General features: G+C 46.2%; 4 non-coding genes across 4 annotated transcripts; 1 reads left to right on the top strand and 3 right to left on the bottom strand.

Moving 5' to 3' along the window:
- The first annotated feature begins 712 nt into the window (after positions 1-712).
- On the top strand, positions 713-785 carry trnaf-gaa (transfer RNA phenylalanine (anticodon GAA)). The gene has a single exon. It is a non-coding gene; the product is annotated as a tRNA-Phe (tRNA).
- A 2,192-nt stretch (positions 786-2,977) lies between these two features.
- Positions 2,978-3,049, bottom strand: trnah-gug (transfer RNA histidin (anticodon GUG)). Its single transcript has one exon. It is a non-coding gene; the product is annotated as a tRNA-His (tRNA).
- Positions 3,050-12,895: 9,846 nt separating this feature from the next.
- trnaf-gaa (transfer RNA phenylalanine (anticodon GAA)) lies at positions 12,896-12,968 on the bottom strand. The gene has a single exon. It is a non-coding gene; the product is annotated as a tRNA-Phe (tRNA).
- Positions 12,969-15,571: 2,603 nt separating this feature from the next.
- trnah-gug (transfer RNA histidin (anticodon GUG)) lies at positions 15,572-15,643 on the bottom strand. The gene has a single exon. It is a non-coding gene; the product is annotated as a tRNA-His (tRNA).
- Between the last annotated feature and the right edge of the window lie 10,661 nt (positions 15,644-26,304).

Genomic DNA, 26,304 nt, shown 5'->3' with positions numbered 1-26,304 from the left:
TACAGAGTGTAATGTATTGAATTGTCTCTTGGATCACACGGGGTGGTAGACGGGGGTCTGTGTGCGGAGGGTTCGGGGGGTGAGCTCTGATTCCCGTCCTGGATTGAAAGGAGAAAAGAATGAATGAGAGAGAGGAGCGATGTGGGAGAAGGGATGATGGAAGAATTTGTCCATGAACCTGATAAAATGGCCCAAAAACAAGATAATATTAAGATATCATCAGGAGAACATTAATACAAGCTGCAAAACAAAAGCAAAATGCTGCAGATGCTGGAAATCTGAAGTAAAAACAGAAAATGCTGGAAACACTCAGCAGGTCAGACAGCATCTGTGGAGAGAGTTCTGATGAAAGGTCATCGACCTGAAAGGATGTTTCTCTCTCCACAGATGCTGCCTGACCTGCTGAGTATTTCCAGCATTTTCTGTTTTTATTATTAATATAACCTGAGCTCTGTCGAGCGTTTGTTGGTCGATTCACTGATAAAGCTGGGAATTGAGGGGAAGCTGGTTCATGGCGAACCCCAGCTCTGAATCCCCCCGGCAGAGAGTTCAAGGAATGTTTAATATAAATGAGATTCAACGACAGGATCAGAAAATCTCTCCTTGATGGTCGGTCTCATTCTCCCGAAGTGAGGAATGGGCGGGAGGGGCAATTCCACCCGGGGTTATATTTTATTCCAAGAGGCTGACACAAAGGTGCGTTTAATGTGGGGCCGAAATAGCTCAGGTGGGAGAGCGTTAGACTGAAGATCTAAAGGTCCCTGGTTCGATCCCGGGTTTCGGCAGTTTTTGGATTATTTTGTTTCTTCTTCTTTGGGCCGATTCTCGAACATTGATTTGCACTGACATTTTTACCCGACACTGAACGGTTGGGGATGGAATAGAGAGACATCAAGGATGTCTGTATTTAGCTTTTATTTCTCGATTTCCTTCTGCCTTTCTCTCTGGTTTTTGTCTTTCTCGGTGCTCGATGAACATTTGATTTGATGCATTTGTCCGAAACTGATGCCTTTTCCACATCTCAGGGCGGTCAGACACGCTCTGTCTGTCTGTTACTGCTTGTGACCATTAACGGGAACAGGCCGCGAGTTAAACATTTATCAGCAAACCGCCAGAGAGATAACACAGCGGGAATAAAACACATTGCCTCACATTGTTCGACACCGAGTGACACAGATTGTAATGTGTGTCAGTAAACAGACCCGGAAAACAGAGTCCGAGAAAGGAAAGAAATGGAGAGATAGAAAAGAGTGATAAAAAGAAAGAAAACCCTTTCTCCACCCCAACAACAACAACAACTTGCATTTATATCGCGCCTTTAACGGAGTAAAACGTCCCAAGGCGCTTCACAGGAGCGATTATCAAACAAAATGTGACACCGAGCCACATAAGGAGATATTGGGACAGGTGAGGTCGGTTTTAAGTGTCTGAAGGAGGAGAGAGAGGGAGAGAGGCGGGGAGGTTTAGGGAGGGAAATCCAGAGCTTTGGGCCCAGTCGGTTGAAGTCACGGCCGCCAATGGTGGAGCGATGAAAATCGTGGATGCGCAAGAGGCCTATTTTTTCATGCCCTCTCTTTGCTTTCCTATTTTCCTTTTTAATTTCACCAACGTTTAATGATTTCTCACCATTTAAAACATATTCTGTTCTTTTATTCTTCCCATCAAAGTGAATAACCTCACATTTCCCCACATTATACTCCACCTGCCACCTTCTTGCCCACTCACTTAACCTGTCTATATCCCTTTGCAGACACCTTGTGTCCTCCTCACAGCTTACTTTCCTATCTATCTTTGTATCGTCAGCAAACTTGGACACATTGCACTCGGTCCCTTCATCTAAGTTGTTAATACAGATTGAAAATAGCTGACGCCCAAAAACGGCCGGCATTGCTCTCTGTTCAGTCAAGAGGAACTTCCCTGCCTGGAAATTGGTCCCAGCCTTGTTGAGGGACAACACGTCCATCTTGTGCAGGTCTTTAATATTAATCAATGCACAATGAGGCCCCGGTAAAGCGAGTATCTCTCCACAGATACTGTCTGACCTGCTGAGTGTTGAGAGCAGTTTCAGGGTTTATTTTTGAGCTTTCACTATCGCAGTTTTCCTGACAACCTGCAACTTGCCTCAAGGGCGCAGCTTCAAGAACAACTTTCTTGTGCTCTTCTCACACACAAGATCGCACTTTACTTTCCGACACACGCGCTTTAAAATCTGCCGTTTCCACACACAGCGTCCTGCGCCACGAGAATTTGAAAGACCTTCTGCTCATGGCCTGTAATCGCTCCTTTTTCCCCACAGGCGCTCTTTACATTTATCCTCTACTTGATTCAATCTCACGCTTCAACAGAACGATTAAGATCAAGGCGGAACACTTCCGATCTTACTGCACCGCCCCAACTTGCCAAATGTGAACCTTTCAACCGCCATTCACAGCTCTGGAGCGCTGCCCGTCACTCACACAACTCAACTGTTTAGAGAAAAGAGCCAACAAGCATCAAAACAAAAACCAGTTGTTCAGTTACCATCCCCTGGATCACAAGATCACCCAAGTGAATTTCGTGAACATTCGGGCGGCTGTCTTTCCAGAGACCAGCCCTGCTTTCGTCGTGTTTTTCTGTCGAGCGGTCACACAGATCGAAATGTATCGACTGGTTTCAAGGCACAAATGAACATTGGTGCGAATGGGACATGTGCCCAATAGAAACGGCGGTCGGAGCAGAACAAACTTAAAGGCATAAGATCGTGAAAGTGAATGTTAGAGTCGGCAATGTTCATGAAATGGAAGGAGGAAAGTAAAGGCGGCCTATTGACTGTGGAAGGAAGAAAAAGCTGGGAGAAGAGGCGGGTTTGAACGACGGCACATGAAGTACAGGCATGTGAGAGTGCTGGGATTTGATGGAATATTTGGTTTTATTTCATGCATTAAAGATTGATATATTCCTGCATTCGATGAGCAAGAGAGGCAGAAGACAAAAACTATGCCGTGACTCGGATTCGAACCGAGGTTGCTGCGGCCACAACGCAGAGTACTAACCACTATACGATCACGGCGCCACACCACAACTGGAACTGCTCTACCTGTGATATTTATAAAGCTCCTTTAAGGTAGCAAAAGATCGCAAGGGGCTTCACAGTCACGTTTTCAAAAAAATTTGACACTGAACCACATGAGGAGATATCAGAAGCAAAATACTGCCGATGCTGGAAATTTGAAAAAAAAAACAGAAAATGTTGTAAATAATCAGCAAGTCAGGCAGCATCTGTGGAGAGAGAAACAGAGTTAACGTTTCAGGTCGATCATCCGTCGTCAGAACTGGAAAAGGTTGAAGATTAAACAGAAATTGTGCACTTTGATTGATACTTCACGTTATTCACATCTTACACTCGCAACACCTCCGGCCGCCAATCAGGACTTTGCTGATTTGAGCAGAGTTCAGCGAGCAATGCAAAATTCATCCACCGTGGCTTCGGATTGGACTGAAACCCAGGACTTCTGGATGAATATAATGAAGGAACCAACACATCAAACGGTAAATGCAATAATGGCGCGGATGGGATAAAAACCATGCGTGGAGAGAGAGGTCGAGAGTGAGCATGTGGCGGTGCGTGGCGTTGAGCGTGGATCTCAGGAAGCGGCGGGAGCAGTGGTTGGAGGAACGCTGAATATCATGGAGATATCTGGAATCATGGGCGGATCCGAAACATGAAGGGTGGAATTTAAGTTGGAATCCACGTGGAATAAGTCGGAGCCGGACACAGTTGCTGAGAAAGTGAGTTTCAGTAGAAACCTGATCAAACACTCTCTCTTCAGCAGCACCGACTCTCTCTACTTCAGAGCTGTCCTGGTCCGCAGTTCCATTTCATCCTTCGCCTCATCCGGCGCTTCAACAAAAAACTTTTTTCCTTCCTTTCAGATGTCAAGGACCGCAAGTTTCAACAACTCTTAGATACCAACACCCCTCCCGATCCTTCTTCCCCTTCACTTTCCTCTGACCCCACCCCTCCCTCCAATCTCTTTGTCGTGTTTTCACCATTCCCTCTGACCTTCCCCTCTCTGACCCCGAACGTCAGTCCTCAGCAAAGGCTTCAGTTTCATCCCCTTACGCCCCCACCTCAATGGGTTTCGAGCTCGACACGATGCTGAGCTCTTCTTCCGTCGCCTTCACCTCCGCGCCCATTTCTTTGTCCAGGAGTCTTCCCCCCGCACAGCGGACCCTGTCTCCCATCTTCAGATTTCTCATTCCACCTGGACCCCTCCCTCTATCCTGTTACCCCCTCTTGATCTTTCCATTGGGAACTGCCGGCGTGACATCGGCCGTCTCAATTTCTTTACTCCCCTCACTCACTCTAACCTCCCTCCATCTGAACTCGCAGCACTCCGTTCTCTCAGGTCCAACCCTGACATTGTCATTAAACCTGCTGACAATGGCGGCGCTCTTGTTGTTGTGAGGCGAACAGACCTCTACCGAGCGGCGGCTGAACGCCAACTCTCCGATACCTCCTCCTACCTCCCCTTGGAGCGTGATCCCACCACCGAACATCAAGCCATAGTTTCCCAGGCCGTCAATGACCTCATCTCCTCTGGAGATCTTCCTCCCCAAGGCCTCCACCTCATTGTCCCCCAACCCCGCTTCTAACTCCTTCCAAGATCCACATGCAGAACTGACCCAGGAGATCCATCGTCTCAGCCTGTTCGTGCCCCCGGATAATTATTTCTTCCTAGTTTGACTCTACTTTCTCTCCCCTCGTCCAGTCTATTCCGACCAATATCCACGAATCTTACAACTCCATGCGCCACTTGAACAATTTCTAGTTCCCCGGCCCTAACTGTCTCCTTTTCACCATGGACTTCCAGTCCGTCTACACCTCCACCACCACCCCCCCCCCACCCCCCACAACAGGACGGCCTGCGGGCCCTCCGCCTATTCCATGAACGAAGGCCCAACCTATCCCCATCCTCCACCACTCTCCTCCGTCTGGCTGAACTTGTTCTTACTTTGGACAACTTCTCCTTTGACTCCACTCACTTTCTCCAAATGAAAGATGTCACTATGGGAACTCATGTGGGTCCGAGCTATGCCTGACTTTTTCTGGGGGATACGTGGAAGATTCTTTGTTCCAGTACTACTCAGTTCCCCTCACCTCTTTTTCTGGTACATCGATGTTGCTTCCTGCTCTCGCCCCAATCAAGTTCGCTTCCAATTTCCACCCTCCCCTCGCCTTCACACGGTCCATCTCTGAACCTTCCATTCCCTTCCTCGACTTCTCTATCTCCATTTCCGGGGATGGTCTGTCAACCAATATCTGTTATAAGGCCACCGACCCCAACAGCTACCTTGATTACACTTCATCCCACCCCGCTTCCTGTAAGGACTCTATTCTGTTCTCCCAGTTTCTCCATCTCCGTCGTGTCTGTTCTGATGATGCCACCATCCACACAAATGCTTCCGATCTGTCTTCCTTTTTCCTCAATCGAGGATTCCCCTCCACTGCAGTTGACTGGGCCCTCGACTGTGTCGGTCCTATTAACTCCACTTCTGCCCTTGCCTCTTCCCCTCCCTCCCTCCCAGAACCATGATAGGGTCCCCCTTGTCCTTACCTTCCACCTCACCAGCCTCCACATTCAATGTATGAACCTCCGCCATTTCCTCCACGTACAAGCGCGATGCCACCACCAAAAACATCTTCCCCTCCCCTCCCTTTTCAGCCTTCATAATGGACCGCTCCCTCCACAACACCCTGGTCCACTCTTCCATCACCCCAAACACCCGCTCTCCTCCCCACGGTACCTTCCGACTCGAGCGCAGGAGATGCAACACCTGCCCTTTCACCTCCTCCCTTCCCACCTTCCAGGGCCCCAAACATTCCTTCCAGGTGAAACAGCGATTTATTTGTAATAGCTTTGCTGAACACCTCCGTTCGGTCCACAAGCGTGAACCTGAGCTTCCGGTCTGTTGCCATTTTAATTCCCCGTCCCAATCCCACTCTGACCTCTCTGTCCTCGGCCTCCGACTCCGTTCCAATGAAGCTCAACATAAGCTCGAGAAACAGCACCTCATCTTTCGATCAGGCTCTGTACAACCTTCTGAACTCAACATTGATTTCAATAACTTCAGATCATAAACACTGATCACATTTTTTCGGAGATCAAGTGCTGGTTATGGTTCTAATGTTGCCATTTACAGCTCCTCTTGACCCATCTTTTGTTTCTTTACTTGTCCCATTACCACCCTCCTTGACTTGCACCATCATCCCCTTTTGTTATTTAATCACTCCTGTCCCCCACCCTATCAGAGACCTTCCCTTTTGTTATTTCCTCCCCTCCCCTTCCTCCCCCATCCCTTTTCCTGACTCTGTACTTGCTTAAAAACTGTTTCATCTTCAACCTTTTCCATTTCTGACGAAGGATCATCGACCTGAAACGTTAACTCTGTTTCTCTCTCCACAGACGCAGCCTGACTTGTTGAGTATTTACAGCATTTTCTGTTTTTATTTCAAATTTCCAGCATCTGCAGTATTTTGCTTCTAATATCTCCTTCTGTGGCTCGGTGTCAAATTTTGTTTCAATACGCTGCTGTGAAGCGCCTTGGGACGTTTTGCTACGTTAAAGGTAAATAGTACAGACTATGTTTGCACAGGTGGGATGCGGTGCCGTGATCGTATAGTGGTTCGTACTCTGTGTTGTGCGCTGCTTCTTTTGTCTTCTGCCTCTCATGCTAATAGAATGCAGTCATCTTTGATACGTGAAAGCAAATCTAATATTCCATCAAATCCCAGCACTCTCACATGCCTGTACTTAATGTTCCACAGTTCAAACCCGCCTCTTCTCCCAGCTTTTTCTTCCTTCCACAGTCAATAGGCCGGCTTGACTTTCCTCCTTCCATTTCATGGACACTTTCCTGCTCCATTGCCGACTCCAACATTCACTTTCACGATCTCACGCCTTTAAGTTTGCTCTGCTCCGACCGCTGTTTCTATTGGGCACATGTCCCATTCACACCAATGTTTATTTGTGCCTTGAAACCAGTCGAAACATTTCGATCTGCGTGACCGCTCGACAGACAAACACGACGAAAGCAGGGCTGGTCTCTGGAAAGACAGCCACCCGGATGTTCACGAAATTTACTTGTGGAATCTTGTGATCCAGGGGATGGTAACTGAAGAACTGGTTTTTCTTCTGATGTTTGTTGGCTCTTTTCTCTCAGCAGTTGAGTTGCGTGAGTGACGGGCAGCGCTGCAGAGCTGTGAATGGCGGTTGAAAGGTTCACATTTGGCAAGTTGGGGCGGTGCAGTAAGATCGGAAGTGTTCCGCCTTGATCTTAATAGTTCTGTTGAAATTTGTGATTGAATCGAGTAGAGGATAAATGTAAAGAGCGCCTGTGGCGAAAAAGGAGCGATTACAGGCCATGAGCGAAAGATCTTTCAAATTCTCGTGGCGCAGGACGCTGTGTGTGGAAACGGCAGATTTTAAAGCGCGTGTGTCGGAAAGTAAAGTGCGATCTTGTGTGTGAGAAGAGCCCAAGAAAGTTGTTCTTGAAGCTGCGCCCTTGAGGCAAGTTGCAGATTGTCAGGAAAACTGCTGCAGTGAAAGCTCGAAAATAAACTCAGAAACTACTGGCAACACTCAACAGATCAGGCAACATCTGTGGAGAGTTATTCGCTTTCCCAGGGCCTCATTGTGTATTGATTAATATTAAAGACCTGCACAAGATGGACGTGTTGCACCTCAACAAGGCTGGGACGAATTTCCAGGCAGGGAAGTTCCTCTTGACTGAACAGAGAGCAATGCCGGCCGTTTTTGGGCGTCAGCTATTTTCAATCTGTATTAACGACTTGGATGAAGGGACCGAGTGCAATGTGTCCAAGTTTGCTGACGATACAAAGCAAGATGGGAAAGTAAACTGTGAGGAGGACACAACGTGTCTGCAAAGGGATATAGACAGGTTAAGTGAGTGGGCAAGAAGGCGGCAGATGGAGTACAATGTGTGGAAATGTGAGGTTATTCACTTTGATGGGAAGAATAAAAGAACAGAATATGTTATAAATGGTGAGAAATAATTAAACGTTGGTGAAATTAAAAAGGAAATTAGGAAAGCAAAGAGAGGGCATGAAAAAATACTGGCAAGTAAAATTAAGGAAAACCCAAAAATGTTTTATAAATACATAAAGAGCAAGAGGATAACTAAGGAAAGAGTAGGGCCTATTAGAGGCCAAAAAGATAACCTATTCGTGGAGGTGGAAGACGTGGGAATGGTTCTCAATGAATAATTTGCGTCTGTCTTCACAAAAGAGGGGGACGATGCAGAGATTGTAGTTAAGGAGGAGGAATGTGAAATATTGGATGGGATAAACATAATGAGAGAGGAAGTATTAAGGGGTTTAGCATCTTTGACAGTAGATAAATTGCCAGGCTCGGATGAAATGTATCCCAGGCTGTTAAAAGAAGCAAGGGAGGAAATAAGGGAGGTTCTGACCAACATTTTCCAATCGTCCCTGGCTACAGGCATGGTGTCGGAGGATTGGAGGACTGCTAAAGTTGGCCGTTCTTTAAAAATGGAGAAAAGGATAGACCAAGTAAATATAGTCCAGTCAGTCTAACCTCGATGGTGGGCAAATTATTGGAATCAATTCTGAGAGACAGCATGAACCGTCATTTCGAAAGGCACGGATTAATCAAGGACAGTCAACATGGATTTGTTAAGGGAAGGTCTTGTCTGACTGACTTGATTGAATTTTTTGAGGAGGTGACAAGGAGGGTCGACGAGGGTCGTGTGTTTGACGTCGTCCACATGGATTTTAGCAAGGCTTTTGACAAGGTCCCACATTGCAGACTAGTCAAAAAAATTAAAGCCCATGGGGTCCAAGGGAAAGTGGCAAATTGGATCCAAAATTCGCTGAGTGGCAGGAAGCAAAGGGTTGACGGATTGTGACTGGAAGGCTGTTTCCATTGGGGATCGCAGGGCTCAGTACGAGGTCCCTTGCTTTTTGTGGTATATATTAATGATTTAGACTTAAATGTAGCGGGCATGATTAAGAAGTTGGCAGATGATACAAACATTGGCCGTGTGGTTAATAGTGAGGACGAAAGCTGTGGAATGCAGAAAGATATCAGTGGACTGGTCAGGAGGGCAGACAAGTGGCAAATGGAATTCAATCCAGAAACGTGTGAGGTAATGCATTTGGGGAGGTCAAACAAGGCAAGGGAATACACAATAAATGGGAGAATACTGAGAGGTGTGGAGGGAGAGAGAGACCTTGGAGTGCGTGTCCACTGATCCCTGAAGGTAGCAGGACAGGTAGATAAGTTGGTTAAGGAGTCATACGGGATACTTTCCTTTATTAGCCGAGGCATAGAATATTAGAGCAGGGAAGTTATGCTAGAACTGTATAAAACACTAGTTAGGCCACAGCTTGAGTGCTGTGCACAGTTGTGGTCACCACATTACAGCAAAGATGTGATTGCACTTGAGAGGGTACAAAGGAGATTTATGAGGATGTTGTCAGGACTGGAGAATTTTAGCTATGAGGAAAGATTGGACAGGCTGGGGTTGTTTTCTTTGGAACAGAGGAGCCTGAGGTGTCGTTTAATTGAGGTGTATAAAATTATGAGGGGCCTGGATAGAATGGACAGGAAGGACCTATTTCCCTTAGCAGAGGGCCCATTTAGCAGGGGATTGGTCGGAGGATTAGAGATGAACTGAGGAAAACAAAATTCACTCAGAGGGTGGTGGGGTTCTGGAACTCACTTCGTGAAAGGGTGGTAGAGGCAGAAACCATCATCACATTTAAAAAGTACTTGGATATGCACTTGAATTGCCGTAACCTAAAGGGCTACGGACCAAGTGCTGGAAAGTGGGATTAGGCGGGGTGGCTCTTTTACGACCTGTAGAGACATGATGGCCTGAATGGCCTCCATCTGTGCCATAAATTATCCATGTTTCCATGTTGATGTTCATTTTGCTGTCTTGTACATGAAATACAAGAAGTTAACATGCAGGTACAGCAAGCAATTAGGAAGGCAAATGGTATGTTGGCCTTTATTGCAAGGGGGTTGGAGTACAAGAGTAAGGAAGTCTTGTTGCAATTATACAGGGCTTTGGTGAGACCACACCTCGGGCATTGTGTGCAGCTTTGGTTTCCTTATCTAAGAAAGGACATACATGCCTTAGTTGTGGTGCAATGAAGGTTCACTAGATTAATTCCTGGGATGAGAGGGTTGTCCTATGAGTGGAGATTGCGTAGAATGGGCCTATACTCGCTGGAGTTCAGAAGAATGAGAGGTGATCTCATTGAAACATGAAAAATTCTGAGACGGATCGACAGGGTAGATGCTGAGAGGCTGTTTCCCCCGGCTGTGGAATCCACAACTAGGGGTCTTAGTCTCAGGGTAAAGGATCAACCATTTAGGACTGAGGTGAGGACGACTTTCTTCATTCAGAGGGTTGTGAATCTTTGGAATTCTCTATCCCAGAGGGCTGTGGATATTGAGTGTATTCAAGTCTGAGATCGATAGATTTTTGCACTCTAAGGGAATCAAGGGACATGTGGATCGGGTGGGGAATGTGGAGTTGAGGTCGAAGATCAGCCATGATCTGAGTGAATGGTGGAGCAGGCTCGAGGGGCCGCATGGCCTCCTCCCGTTCCTATTTCTTATGTTCTTAGAATGTGGAACTCGGTACCACAAGGAATAGTTGAGGATACCAGCATATCTGCATTTAGGGAAAACTAGACAAACACATGAGGGAGAAAGGAATAGAGGATATGTTGATAGGGTGCGGTGAAGAAGGGTGGGAATGTGGAGCATGAACACAGTCATGGAACATTTGGGCAGAATGGACCGTTTCTGTGCTGTAAATTCTATGTAATTCTACTATAGACAAGTTAATAGAAGGTGCAGACAGTTGATAAATTGAATTTAATGTGGAAATCATGAGATAATATATTTTATGAGGAAAAACAAGGAATGGAAGTGCACACTCAACAGAACGGCACAGACGCTGTGAATGAACATAGAGACCTCGCGTTTCAAATATATATTCCATGAAAGTGCAGATCCAGGTCGATAATGCCCATCTCCAACCTCCCTTTCCTCTCCAAAGTCCTTGAACGTGTTGTCGCCTCCCAAACCCGTGCCCATTTCAACCGCAATTGCATGTTTGAATCCCTCCAATCAGTTTTCCGCCCCTGCCACAATACTGAAAAGACCCTTATCAAAGTCACAATTTACGTCCTCTGTGACTGTGACCGTGGTGAACTATCCCTCCTCATCCTTCTCAACCTGTCTGCAGCCTTTGACATGGTTGACCACACCATCCTCCTCCAGTGTCTCTCCTCCGTCTTCCAGCTGGGTGAAACTGAGCTCGTCTGGTTCCATTCCTATCTCTCCAATCGTAGCCAGGGAATCAAATGGAATGGCTTCTCTTCCCGTTCCTGCACCATTACCTCTGGAGTTCTCGAAGGATCTATCCTTGACTCCCACCTATTTCTCATCCACATGCTGCCTCTTGCGATATCATCCGAAAACATAATGTCAGGTTCTACATGTACGCTGATAACACCCACCTCGACCTCACCACCTGTCTCGACCCCTCCACTGTCTCTGATTTCTCACACTGCTTTTTCAACATCCAGTAATGGATGAGAAAAACATTCCTCCAACTAAATATTGGCACAAACTCCGTTCCCTCGTCACCGACTCCATCCCTCTCTCTGGCCACAAATAAATAGACCATCATGAAATGTTCACAGTCCGTTCCTTGAGCCTTCTCCTTCGTAGAAGAATCTTTTAAACTCCTCGCACAAGTGACCATTGAACTTAATGTCTTGTTTTGCGGTATGTTCTAGATTGTTCCAGGTCAGCATTGTAATAATTCGGGGTAGTTGAAAAGTGGGATCATTATATTAAATCTCGATATTTATCACAGCCCCGCCCCCCAAACATTCAAACCACCGTTCAGGAGGAGAACCCCTCTGCTCGCTGACCTACATTGGCTCCCAGTCCACCAACATCTCAAATTTTAAATTCTCATCCTCGTGTTCAAATCCCTCCATGACCTCGCCCCTCCCTATCTCTGTAACCTCCTCCACCCCTACAACCCTCCGAGATCTCTGAGCTCCTCCAATTCAGGCCTCTTGCGCATCCACGATTTTCATCGCTCCACCATTGGCGGCCGTGCCTTCAACCGACTGGGCCCAAAGCTCTGGATTTCCCTCCCGAAACCTCCCCGCCTCGCTACCTCTCTCTCCTCCCTTAAGACACTTAAAACCTACCTCACCTGTCCCAATATCTCCTGATGTGGCTCCGTGTCACATTTTGTTTGATAATCGCTCCTGTGAAGCGCCTTGGGACGTTTTACTCCGTTAAAGGCGCGATATAAATGCAAGTTGTTGTTGTTGTTGGGGTGGAGAAAGGGTTTTCTTTCTTTTTATGACTCTTTTCTATCTCTCTGTTTCTTTCCTTTCTCGGACTCTGTTTTCCGGGTCTGTTTACTGACACACATTACAATCTGTGTCACTCGGTGTCTAACAATGTGAGGCAATGTGTTTTATTCCCGCTGTGTTATCTCTCTGGCGGTTTGCTGATAAATGTTTAACTCGCGGCCTGTTCCCGTTAATGGTCACAAGCAGTAACAGACAGACAGAGCGTGTCTGACCGCCCTGAGATGTGGAAAAGGCATCAGTTTAGGACAAATGCATCAAATCAAATGTTCATCGGGCACCGAGAGAGACAAAAACCAGAGAGAAAGGCAGAAGGAAATAGAGAAATAAAAGATAAATACAGACATCCTTGATGTCTCTCTATTCCATCCCCAACCGTTCAGTGTCGGGTAAAAATGTCAGTGCAAATAAATGTTCGAGAATCGGCCCAAAGAAGAAGAAACAAAATAACCCGAAGACGGCCGAAACCCGGGATCGAACCAGGGACCTTTAGATCTTCAGTCTAACGCTCTCCCAACTGAGCTATTTCGGCCCCACATCAAACTGATCTTTGGGTCATCCTCTTGGAATAAAATATAACCCCGAGTGGAATTGCCCCTCCCGCTCATTCCTCACTTCGGGAGAATGAGACCGACCATCAAGGAGAGATTTTCTGATCCTGTCGTTGAATCTCATTTATATTAAACATTCCTTGAACTCTCTGCCGGGGGGATTCAGAGCTGGGGTTCGCCATGAACCAGCTTCCCCTCAATTCCCAGCTTTATCAGTGAATCGAACAACAAACGCTCGACAGAGCTCAGGTTTTATTAATAATAAAAACAGAAAATGCGGGAAACACTCAGCAGGTCAGGCAGCATCTGTGGAGAGAGAAACATCCTTTCAGGTCAATGACCTTTCATCAGAACTCTCTCCACAGACGCTGCCTGACCTGCTGAGTATTTCCAGCATTTTCTGTTTTTACTTCAGATTTCCAGCATCTGCAGTATTTTGCTTTTGTTTTACAGCTTGTATTAATGTTCTGCTGATGATATCTTAATATTATCTTGTTTTTGGGCCATTTTAATGAGGTTCATGGACAAATGCTTCCATCATCCCTTCTCCCACATCGCTTCTCTCTCTCATTCATTCTTTTCTCCTTTCAATCCAGAAGAGGGCGGGAATCAGAGCTCACCCCCCGAACCCTCCGCACACAGAGCCCCGTCTTCCACCCCGTGTGATCCAAGAGACAATTCAATACATTACACTCTGTCTAAACACTGAAAGCTGACACACCAGGGGAGATCGCACGGTGTTGGACACGGAGTGAAATAAACTGAAGTGTTTATAAAAAGTTACAGATCACAACACGTGTCTCTGTCTCTCTCCGCCATCCCGGCCTGTGCTGAGTGAGCTGATCTCAACTGATGTGGTACTGAGTCCCACACAGAGCAGGATGGGCACATGTTCAATCTCCAGCCTGTACTGAGTGAGCTGATCTCACGAGGTGTGCGACTGAGCCACGGAGCAAGAGAAGCCGAGGCTCAGTCCCGGGCCTGTGCCGAGTGAGCTGACTCAATGTGTTCCTGGTAATTTTCATCAACATCTTTGAATGTGGCAGCACGATTTGTTCAAGCCGTTAAAACAGCATCCAGTTCCTTGGCTTAATAATCGAGAAATAGAGTACAAAAGCAAGGAAGTTATGTTAAACGTTTATAAATCATTGTTCAGGCCTCATCTGAAGTATTGTGTCCAATTCTGGGCACTATAATTTATTAAGGAGGTCAAGGTCTTGGAGAGGATGGAGAGGAGATTTCCCAGAATTATACCAGGGGTGGGGTTTAGTTGTGTGGAGAGACTCGAGAACCTGGGATTGTTCTGCTTCGAGCAATGAAGGTTAAGGGTAGAAGTAATCCACGTGTTCAAAATTAAGAGGGGTTTTGATCGAGTAAATAAGGAGAATCTTCACCCAGTGGCGGGAGGGTCGGCAACCAACGGACGCAGATTTAAGATAATTGGCGAAAGAACTAGAAGGGAAATAAGGAGATTTTTTTTGCACAGCGAATTGTTATGATCTGGAACGCACTGCCTTAAATGATGGTGGAGCTCGATTCAATCGTAACTTTAAAAGGAGAATTGGATAAATACTTGAGTATCTCCCCACAGATATTGCCTGACCTGCTGAGTGTTGCCAGCAGTTTCTGGGTTTATTTTTGAGCTTTCACTATCGCAGTTTTCCTGACAACCTGCAACTTGCCTCAAGGGCGCAGCTTCAAGCACAACTTTCTTGTGCTCTTCTCACACACAAGATCGCACTTTACTTTCCGACACACGCGCTTTAAAATCTGCCGTTTCCGCACACAGCGTCCTGCGCCACGAGAATTTGAAAGACCTTCCGCTCATGGCCTGTAATCGCTCCTTTTTCCCCACAGGCGCTCTTTACATTTATCCTCTACTCGATTCAATCGCATGTTTCAACAGAACTATTAAGATCAAGGCGGAACACTTCCGATCTTACTGCACCGCCCCAACTTGCCAAATGTGAACCTTTCAACCGCCATTCGCAGCTCTGTAGCGCTGCCCGTCACTCACGCAACTCAACTGCTGAGAGAAAAGAGCCAACAAGCATCAAAACAAAAACCAGTTCTTCAGTTACCATCCCCTGGATCACAAGATTCCCCAAGTAAATTTCGTGAACATTCGGGCGGCTGTCTTTCCAGAGACCAGCCCTGCTTTCGTCGTGTTTGTCTGTCGAGCGGTCACGCAGATCGAAATGTGTCGAATGATTTCACGGCACAAATGAACATTGGTGCGAATGGGACATGTGCCCAATAGAAACAGCGGTCGGAGCAGAACAAACTTAAAGGCGTGTGATCGTGAAAGTGAATGTTAGAGTCGGCAATGGAGCAGGAAAGTGTCCATGAAATGGAAGGAGGAAAGTGAAGGCGGCCCATTGACTGTGGAAGAAAGAAAAAGCGGGGAGAGGAGGCGGGTTTGAACTGTGGAACATCAAGTACAGGCATGTGAGAGTGCTGGGATTTGAAGGAATGGATAGGTTTTCGCCACCAACAAAAAATATTTCTTATATATATTGAAGATTGAGATATTGCTGCATTCTGTCAGTCTGTGTGGCAGAGGATAAAAGAGGTGAGAAAGTTATGCCGTGACTCGGATTCGAACCGAGGTTGCTGCGACCACAACGCAGAGTACTAACCACTATACGATCACGGCGCCACACCTCAGCTGTTGTTACAAGACCCGAACCACAGCAATAAGCAGCGCCTCAAATTGTGTCAGAATAGCGGTCCAGCCCCTCCCACGGCCCATCCTTTTAATATCCACCCAGCAATTTCACCAGCGCTGGTTTCATCAACTTGTGCTTCTTTTTGAATTGTTCTCGGTATTATCTGTCCTGATCCTTTATTGGCCCACTAGAATCCTAGAATCATAGAAAGGCAACAGCACGGAAGGAGGCCATTCGGCCCATCGAGTCCCCGCCGGCTCCATGCAACAGCAATCCAGCTGGTCCCACTCACCCGCCCTATTCCGGTCGCCCTGCAATTCTTTTCCTGTCAAGTACTTATCCATTTCCTTTTGAAGGCCATGATTGAATCTGCCTCCACCACCTCCTCGGGCAGTGCATTCCAGATCCTAACCACTCGCTGTGTCAAAAAGTTTTTCCTCATTTCACCTTTGGTTCTTTTGCCAATCACGTCAAATCTGTGTCCTCTGGTGCTTGACATTTCCACCAATGGGAACAGTTTCTCTCTATCTCCTCTGTCTGGACCCTTCATGATTTTGAATACCTCCATCAAATCTCCTCACAACCGTCTCTGTTCCAAGGAGAATAACCCCAGCTTCTCCAGTCTGTCCACGTAACGAAAGTCCCTCGTCCCTGGAATCATTCTTGTAAATCTCCTCTGCACCCTCTCTAAGGCCACCAGATCTTTCCTAAAGTGCGGTGCCCAGAACTGGACACAATACTCCAGTTGTGGCCAAACCAGTGTTTTACAAAGTTTCATCATGACTTCCATAATTTTTTACTCGATGCCTTTATTTATAAATTCCAGGATCCCGTATGCTTTTTAATCGGCTTTCTTAACCTGCCTTGTCACCTTTAACGATTTGTGCACATATACCCCCAGATCTCTCTGTTCCTGTACCTCTTTTAGAGTTGTGCCCTCTAATTTATTTTGCCTCTCCTCGTTCTTCCTACCGAAATGTATCACTTCACATTTTTCTGCGTTAAATTTCATCTGCCACGTGTCCGCCCATGCCACCAGCCTGTCTATATCCTCTTGAAGTCTATCACTATCCTCCTCACTGGTTACTACCCTTCCAGGTTTTGTGTCATCTGCAAATTTTGAAATTGTGCCCTGAACACCCCAGTCCAAGTCATTAATATATATCAAGAAAAGCAGTGGTCCCAGCACCGACGACACGGCATCTACAAATTTGTCCAATGCCCCTAGAGTGAAGCGGGATCACTTTTCACTCGTAAACCAGCAACCCTGATGTTAAAATCATCTGCCGGAGAAAGACGCGATTTCAGCGCGGTGACACTGGGCCAGAGTAAAGTTCAGTTAATGTGATTGCCGAGTGGCGAGGGAGTCAAAGGATATGGGGAAAAGGCGGAAAAGTGGAGTTGAGGTAAAAATCAGATCAGCCATGATCTCATTAAATGGCCGAGCAGGCTCGAAGGGCCAAATGGCCGACTCCTGCTCCTATCTCTTATGGTCTTATGATCTTATGGTGGCGAGAGGGTGGATTTGGAACTCCTGTGCGGCTGCTTTGCGCAGGTAACACGACTTGTTACAAACTAAACCATTAATTCACCGAGCTAAAGTTTGAGGTTGTAGCGACAAGAACCTGATTACATTAATTACAGGAAATTAATGAAACTCTGTGAAAGATGAATAATTGTTGTAATCGCCATTGATCAACCGATAACTTTCTGCTGCAGATTGACAGAAACACTGACATGGACGCTGGGTGACAGAGAAACTTTAATCAGTTTCAACAACAACAACTACCAATACAACGTCCATTTATATCGCACATTTAACGTAGCAAAACGTCCCAAGGGGCTTCACAGGAGCTTTTTTAAACAAAATTTGACACCGAGCCACAGAAGGAGATATTAGAAGCAGATGCTTCACGTTTCAGTGAATCTGTTTGAATTATTCATTTGATGACATTTTGTTTAACTTTCCACGGATCACTGTTGAAAGAAGAATTACCGACCACTTTTCCATCTCCTGTTGATCATGTCCACAGTAAAATTACGTGGGTAGCGCGGGAGAGAGTGAGAGAGAGAAAGAGACAGAGACCCATTCGGGAAAAGATAGAAAATGTGAGGCACATACACAGACAGACAGACACAGACACAAAGAAACAGACACACACAGAAACAGACACACATACATAGACACATAGAGTGACTCAGAAATACAGAGACAGACGATCGATGATTTGGCTGATTTTTGTTCTTTTTCTGTCGTAGATTTCGTGAAATCTTGCAGATCAATTAAAATGAGCATAAAACTCGAGGTACTCAATGCTGTGGAATTTTAATTCACTTCAGAATTATTAATTCTACAAGAAACTTGTTGAATTTTGAAACGCAGAGATGAAAGGGGATGAAAAAAGACAGGATCTGAAATCTACCAGATTCGAACCGACGCGGGGTAAACGAATGGATTTCCAAACTATCACCTTAATCACTAGTTAGTTAAAATCACAATTGCTCTGCATCCAGTCCCCGTACAATAATATTCTGAAAGCAACAATCAGCTGTTTATTTTTCTCTGTAGTTTTTTTTTAGGAAGAAGCTTGGCGAAGACATAAAATTAAAGTTGGCGTCTAATAAATGCTTCCTCCCCGTCGGGGAATTAAACCACGGACTAAGGCGGGGCAACTCACCACGATAAAAGAGAAAGAAAGAACGAAAGAAAGACAGAGTCAGTTGTTCGTTGTCCAACAAAGAGATGGAAATGTTAAAGGTTCTTTCAACGGTGGCCCGTGGAAAATTAAACAAACTGTGATCAAATAAATAGTTAAAAGAAATTCACTGACACATGAAGCATTTTTAACGCCATCTGGGGTGAGTGTAGAATCAATATAGTAGTTCCTCATTAGTATAGTGGTGAGTATCCCCGCCTGTCACGCGGGAGACCGGGGTTCAATTCCCCGACGAGGAGGTTAAACTTTCACTGCCTTCAAAAGCTTTTATCTCCAATATTGGATGTGGAAAGTGCAGTGTAAAACTGACTCAGAGATTCCCACTTTCCTCAATTTAAATGAACTGATATTCCAGCGTCATTCTTCACCTCGATGGAAGACTTGCTTCTGTGATGGTGGGGATATCGGGAGGAGGCCGAGATGGATCATCCACTCGGCACTTCTGGCTGAAGATGGTTGCTCACAGCTCAGCCTTGTCTTGAGCACTCACGTGCTGGGCTTTACCATCATTGAGGATGGGGATGTTCACAGAGCCTCCTCCCGTTCGTTGTTTAATTGACCACCACCATTCACAACTGGGTGTGGCAGGACTGCAGAAGATCCGTTGGTTGTGGGATTGCTTTGCTCTGTCTACAGCATGCTGCTTCTGCTGTTTGGCAAGTAGTCCTGTGTTACTTTCAGGTTATTGGAGGGTGTGTGTTTGTGTGTACATGCCGGTGTGTCTTTGTGTGAGTGTGTATGTAGCTATGAATGTGTGTGTTTGTGTATGTGTGAATATGTCTGCGTGTGTCTCACTTTTTCTACCCGTTTCTGAGTGTCTCTTTCTTTCTGTAACTTTTTCCCTGTTCCCCACATAATTTTTCTCTGGACCTTGACTAACAAAGAGATAGAAAGTAACTCTTCTTTCAGCAGTGGCGCGTGGAAAGTTAAACAAACTGTCATCAAAGAAGTAGTTAAAATAGATTCACTGAAACATGCATCCTTTTCATTGCTGTATGTGAGATCTTCCGAGTCTGCTTTCTCATCTGCGCCTGTTCCGAGACCTGTCTCTCTCTGTATCGCCATCTTTTTTCTTTCTGTCTGTCTCTCTCTCTCGATCGGTCTCTCCCTGTTTCGGGCTGGTGACTCAGACCCGGTCTGTCCACAGCACAATTCTGCATTTTATTTCTTGCCTATCATTGTGGTTCTCACATCGAGCTGAAGAGTGAGGCGGAGGAGCAGATTTTAAAATCGCTGTGAAATCAAATTGTGGAAGTGGGAAAGGCCGAGTCAGTTTTTCATTGTATTTTCAACATCCAATATTGCAGATAAATGAAAGTGAAACTTCTAAAGCAGCAATAACCTCCTCGTCGGGAAATTGAACCCCTGTCTCCCACGTGACAGGCGGGGATACTCACCACTATACTAACGAGGAATCGATGCTGGGTGTTACCGTACATTCACCACAGATGCTTCATGTTTTACTGATTCTTTTTGAACGATTGTTTGATGACAGTTTGTTTAATTTTCCACAGGCCACTGTGGAATGTCACACTCCTGACTAGTGCCTGGTTGATGGTGGAAAGGCTTTGGGGAGTCAGGAGGTGAGTCAGTCGCCGCAGAATACCCAGCCTCTGATCTGCTCCTGTAGCCACAGTATTTATATGGCTTCACCAGTTAAGTTTCCGGTGAATGGTGACACCCAGGATGTTGATGGTGGGCGATTCGGCAACAGTAATGAAATTAAATGTCAAGGGGAAGTGGTTGGACTCTCTCTTGGAGATGATCATTGCCTGTCACTTGTCTGGCGCGAATGTTAATTGCCACTTATCCGCCCAAGCCTGGATGTTGTCCAGGTTTTGCTGCATGTGAGAGCGGACTGTTTCATTATCTGAGGGGTTGTGAATGAAACTGAACACAGTGCAATCAGTAGCAAACACCCCACTTCTGACCTTATGATGGAGTGAATGTCATTGATGAAGCAGCTGAAGATGGATGGGCCTCGGACACTGCCCTGAGGAACTCCTGCAGCAATGTCCTGGGTCTGAGATGATTGGCCTCCAACAATCACTATCATCTTCCTCTGTGCTAGCTATGACGCCAGCCACTGGAGAGTTTTGTCTCTGATTCACATTTACTTCAATTTTATTAGGGCTCCTTGATGCCACACTCGGTCAAAAGCTGCCTTGGTGTCAAGGGCAATCACTCTCACCTCAACTTTGGCATTCAGCTCTTTTGTCCATGTTTGGACCAAGGCCGTAATGAAGTCTGGAGCCGAGTGATCCTGGTGGAACCAAAACTGAGCATTGGTGAGAAGGTGATTCGTGAGTAAATGCTGCTTGATAACACTGTCGACGACACCTTCCATCACTCTGCTGATCTTTGAGAGTAGACTGATGGGGCGGTTATTGGATGAATTGGATTTGTCCTGCTTTTTGTGGACAGGACATACCTGGGCAATTAACCACTTTGTTGGGTAGATGCCAGTGTTGCAGCTGTACTGGAACAGCTTGGCTAGAGGCGTATCTAGTTCTGGAACACAAGTCTCCAGCACTACAGCTGGGATTTTGTCGGGGCCCTTTGCCTTTGCTGAATCCAATGCGTTCAGCCGTTCCTTGATATCACGTGGGGTGAATCGAATTAGCTGAAGACTGGCTTCTGTGATGGTGGGAATCTCAGGAGGAGACCGAGAAGGATCATCCATTTGGCACTTCCGGCTGAAGATGGTTGCAAACACTTCAGCCTTGTCTTTTGCACTCACGTGCTGGGCTCTGCCATCATTGAGGATGATTGTCCATCACCATTCAGGACTGGATGTGGGAGGACTGCAGAGCTTTGATCTGCTCCGTTGGTTGTGGGATTGCTTAGCTGTGCTCTCTAGCATGCTACTTCTGTTGTTTGGCTTGCATGTAGTCCTGTGTTGTAGGACAATTGTAGCTTCACCAGGTTGACACCTCATTTTAGGTACTCCTGGTGCTGCTCCTGACACGCTCTTCTACACCCCTCATTGAACCAGGGTTGATCTATTGGCTTGTTGGTAATGGTAGAGTGAGGTATATGCCGGGCCATGAGGTTACAGATTGTGGCGGAATACAATTCAGCTGCTGCTGTTGGCCCACAGCACCATATGGATGCCCAGTTTGGAGTTGCATAGATCTGTTCTGAATCTATCCCATTGAGCACGGCCACCACACAATATGCTGGACAGTGTGAAGTCGGAATTTCGTCTCCATAAGGACTATGCAGTGGTCGGTCCAACCAATGCTGTCATGGGCAGATGCATCTGCGACAGGTAGATTGATGTGGACGAAGTCCAAAAGGTTTTTCCCTCATGTTTGTTCTCTCTCCACCTGCCACAATCCCAGTATGGCAGTTATGTCCTTCAGGACTCGGCCAGCAGTGGTGCTACCGAACCACTCTTGGTGATGGACAGTGAGGTTTCCCCAATCAGAGTACATCCGGTGCACTTGCTACCCTCACTGCTTCCTCCAAGTGGTGCTCAACAGGGAGGAGTAACGATTCATCAGCTGAGGGAGGTCGGTAAGTGGGAATCAGCAGGAGGTTTCCTTCCCCTTGTTTGACCTGAAACCATGACATTTCATGGTGTCCAGAGTCAACTGTTGCGGACTGTCACGGCCACTCCCTCCTGACTGTATACCACTGTGCTGCCACCTCTGGTGGGTCAAGACATACCCAGGGATAATGATCGAGGAGTCTCGGGCTTTGGCTGAAAGGCATGATTCTGTGAGTGTCGCTATTTCAGGCTGTTGCTTGACCAATCTCTGGGACAGCTGTCCCAATTTTGGCACAAGTCCCCTAATGTTCGTGAGGTGAACTTCGTAGGGTCGACTGTGCTTGGATTGCCTGAGCCTTGTTCGGTGCGTGTGGCCCGTATTGTTTTATTCTTATTACGTAGCGGGATTGTGCAACGGAGTCGCTTGTTAGGCCATTTCAGAGAACCGTTAAGAATCAATCACATTGCTATTGGTCTGAGGACGGCATGTTTCCTTCCCTCAGGGGGGCATTAGTGAACCAGAGGGGTTTTTATGACAATCCAGTGCATTCAGAGTTACCATTTCTGATGGTGGCTTTTCAGTCCAGATTTTATTTAATTAACTGATTTTAAATTCCCCAGCTGCTGTGGGGGAGATTTGAACTCATGACTCCCGATTATTAGTCCGGACCTACTGGATTACTAGTCCAGTAATATAATCGCTATGCGACCTTACCCTGTCCCTTGGACTGAAGGGAGAGGAGACGAGAGCTGTACCAGGGTGGCCGAACAGTGTGAGAGAGAGCAATGGTTTTAATGGGGACAACTGCATCAAAAGTGGAGGTGAGTGTGTGATTGAGCAGATCAGTAGCTGCAGAAATGTTGTGGTGAATGGAGGGCCAAAGGCTGGACAGTTGGAACTTTGAAATTGTGATTGTAAGTGACTTGGGGGGAGGGTTTTTTTGATGGGCGAACACAGAATGAAGTGGGTTTTGGAGGGGGAAGGGGGATGTGGGTACAGAGGGATACAAGGAAGTGATCAAGGATGGCCTTATCCATGAGAATAGTGATGAGTATCTTCGCCTGTCACGTGGAAAGACAGGAGTTCAATTCCTCCGACGGGGCGATTAAACTTTCTGCCTTCAAAAGCTTCACTTTCATTTATCTGCAATATTGGATGCAGGAAATACAGAGCAAAACTGACTCGGAGTTTCTCACTTGCCACAATTTAATTTCACTGATATTCCAACGGTTTTAAAATCTGCTCTCTGTCACTCTTCACCTCGATGTCAGAACCACAATAATGAGGAAGAAATGAAACGCACAATCTCACCGTGAATAACATCAACAACAACTTGCATTTATATCGCACCTTTAAGGTGGTGAAATGTCCCAAGGCGCTTCAAAGGAGCGATTTTCAAACAAAATTTGACACCGAGCCACGTGAGGAGGTATTAGGACAGGTGACCAAAAGCTCGGTCAAACAGGCAGGTTTTAAGGAGTGTCTTAAAGGAGGATGTGAAAGGTGCTATATGAATGCAAGTTCTTTGTTTCTCACAGGGGGCCGTGTCTTGTTCCTCATATCATTGAGATCTCAGTTAATTGGTCTGTTCTCTCCACAGATGGGGCCCGACTCGCTGAGTGTTTCTAGAATGTTGTGTGTGACTCGGGTTTTGGAGTAAATGATAAAAGGACTGTCGTCAAACACCAGGCCATGAGCTGCTGCCCAGCTGCTGAGTGACCTGTCGGGACATTGTGGCTTGCTTCCCTTCAGCTTGTGGTTCTGGATTTTTGATGCACTGTCCCTTTAAGAGCTGTGGTCTGCCTGCAGCGGTCAGACAAGTCGCAAAGGCTCCCAGAACTATGCTTGGCTCTGTCTTTCACTGAGGTGCAGAGATCAGCCAGACTTTAACGTAAATTCCACCAGCTGGCAGAAAAGAGTGAGTAACAACTCGTTTGAACCTGGAGTGTGAGCTGCGGCCAATTATAAAGAAGTGAAAAATTATCTTATAAGAACAGAAGTGGGTCATTCAGCCCCTCAATCCTGTGCCGCCATTCAGTCAGATCATGGCTGATCTGTACCTCAACTCCAATTACCCGCCTTTGATCCATATCCCTTGATATCTTCATCAAATAAAAATCTATCAATCTCAGTCTCAAAAATCATTTTGAGTTAACTACCGTTAGCCAGAAAGAGGGGAAATCAGGAAGAAAATAGAGTTCCAGAGAAAGAGGGAATAAAAGAGGTAGATTAACAGACAGAGAAATTTGGGAGTCAAGTAAAAGGAGTGTGTGTGAGGGAGAGAGGCCTGGGCATTGAGAGAGACAGAAAGAGGGGGAATGAGTGAAACAAGGTGACAAGGACTGTGCGAAATTACATAGTAGGGTGACAGGGAATAGCAGGACCGGCCTGGGAATGGGAGTACAGAAGATTCAAGGAAAAATGTCACATTGGTGAACTGGGTTTCGATATTTCTTACACTGTGTGCTTGTGGTTTCAATCTTCATGTAATTTATTAAACTTAAAAATTGTGACTCTGTCATTGTACAATTCATTGTTCCAAAAGGTTACTCAGCTGGTCGATGTGTAATGTTCTGTCACCTTAATGAGTGTGATAGTCAAAGGTCAGATGGGACCAAAACTTATTTGTTCAGGAGTCTGTAAGTAATATGTGATGTCAGTCGGGATGCGATCTAATTGTCCCATTCGGGGTTTATTTACACTATAAGTATCCCGCTGTTTTAACTTCGTTACCTGACTATCGCAGTTCGCATACCTCTTTACAGCACCGAAAGACATTGTCTCCACAGAGAAATGCGTTGGTCTTTATTTACGGAGATAGAATTCATTTATTACCCTGTTCTGGCAGCAATTGGAGTACCTGGTAAGTCATTATCAACACGTACGGTGTAAGTAACAGAATGTTTAACGATATTGCTGTTTGTGCTCTGAGCCTGGTAAATGTAAAATGTTATTCTTCACAATTTAGTGATAGTTAAAACTTCCATCCTTGTCCCATTGGTCAATGCACCGAGTAACTCACCCTCGCTCTGTGCTGAACTGTCGAGTCTGGGGTCCAAATGTGTCCTTGGTGCTCCCTGGCCAGGCAGGGGTAAAACAGGCAGGACGCACAGTCCTGAGTGTAATCCACTGCCTCCTGGTGGAAAGCGCGCCTGTTGTGGAGATCGGGTGAGGAAGGACCGGGTGAGATTGTCGTGTTTCCCGAGGACCGATCGCCTGGGGTTCCGGAGAGCAGATTGCGGCTGTGCATCCCGGCATGAGTCAGTGTCTTCAGGATAGAAGGACAGGGAACAAACGGAATACGCATCAGATAAATAAAACATGTGACAGAAACTGTCCTCCTCACTCGAAGGTACAATCTTGTGTTCCCGTCAAATGTTCCTCTCAGATCATAATTATATTTCAGCAAAATGGCTTCACAGGACTTTTGATGTATTTGATGTTTAAAGTATTGTTTAGACTAGTTGAATGACGATGACTGTACACTTCAGTCCATGTGTGTTATTGTGGAGAGTGGGGAAACCAGTCTTGACACTGGTTCGGGAGGGGGATTAGCTGGAGACCATGAGTGAGAGTTGGCGGTGATTTGTTCTTATTCCGCGCGGCTCCTGGGATCGATCTCTTATTCCGAGGATCCGACTGTCCTTTGTTTTGTTCACGCCTTGTGCTGAGATATAAAGACTGGATCTGGTTATAACTGGAGCACGTTACAGAATTAAATTCCTTGACATATTGTGTCATGATGCATTCACAATACTCCACTGGAAACCTCATCTAATTAATTACTGAAAGATGACGGGCAGCAACTCAATACCAGGCTCGTGTTTTCAATGTATTTTCTAAAATCAAAGTCTCTGGTATTGTGTGGGTCAAGGCATTAGGTTTTCCCCCCGCATTACGATTTAAGCCAAATCCAGAGTCACCTTGTCTGTATTTCCTGATTTAACTCGTCTTCTCGCCTTTCACTTTCATAGTTGGTGACGTCCTGCCCCGCGGACCTCCCAGTGTCGGAATCGACTGAATAAACTTAATCTCAAGGATCACAAGTGAGGACTCAGCTGTCGGGTGAGGGATCCCGGGGCCACCGTCACCCGAAAGGAACCTCCCAGAATGAGCTGCTCCTTCGGAACAGGAGGCAGAAGCCAAGGGGAAAAACCAATAAATAAACACAATCATAGCCCATGTACATCGGTTAAACTGAGAGCTCATTGATCAGCCCGGTTAGTGATTTCACTGTTTCTGTTTCTCTCTTTCTCTCAGTGAACTTGCTGGCGATTGTGATGCTGTCCCGTGGAAAGTGCGGTCTCTCCAAATGTATCACTCGCTACCTGGTGGCCATGGCGACGGCGGATCTCCTGGTGATTGCCTGTAATGTGATCTTATATCGGATTGCTCATCTTTATTGGGGGGACACTTTCCTGCTCCACACTCGTGTTT

Source organism: Heptranchias perlo, chromosome 35, assembly GCF_035084215.1.
Source record: "Heptranchias perlo isolate sHepPer1 chromosome 35, sHepPer1.hap1, whole genome shotgun sequence".
In the NCBI taxonomy this organism is placed as follows: domain Eukaryota; kingdom Metazoa; phylum Chordata; class Chondrichthyes; order Hexanchiformes; family Hexanchidae; genus Heptranchias; species Heptranchias perlo.
This window is presented reverse-complemented; position numbering and strand designations above follow the sequence as displayed.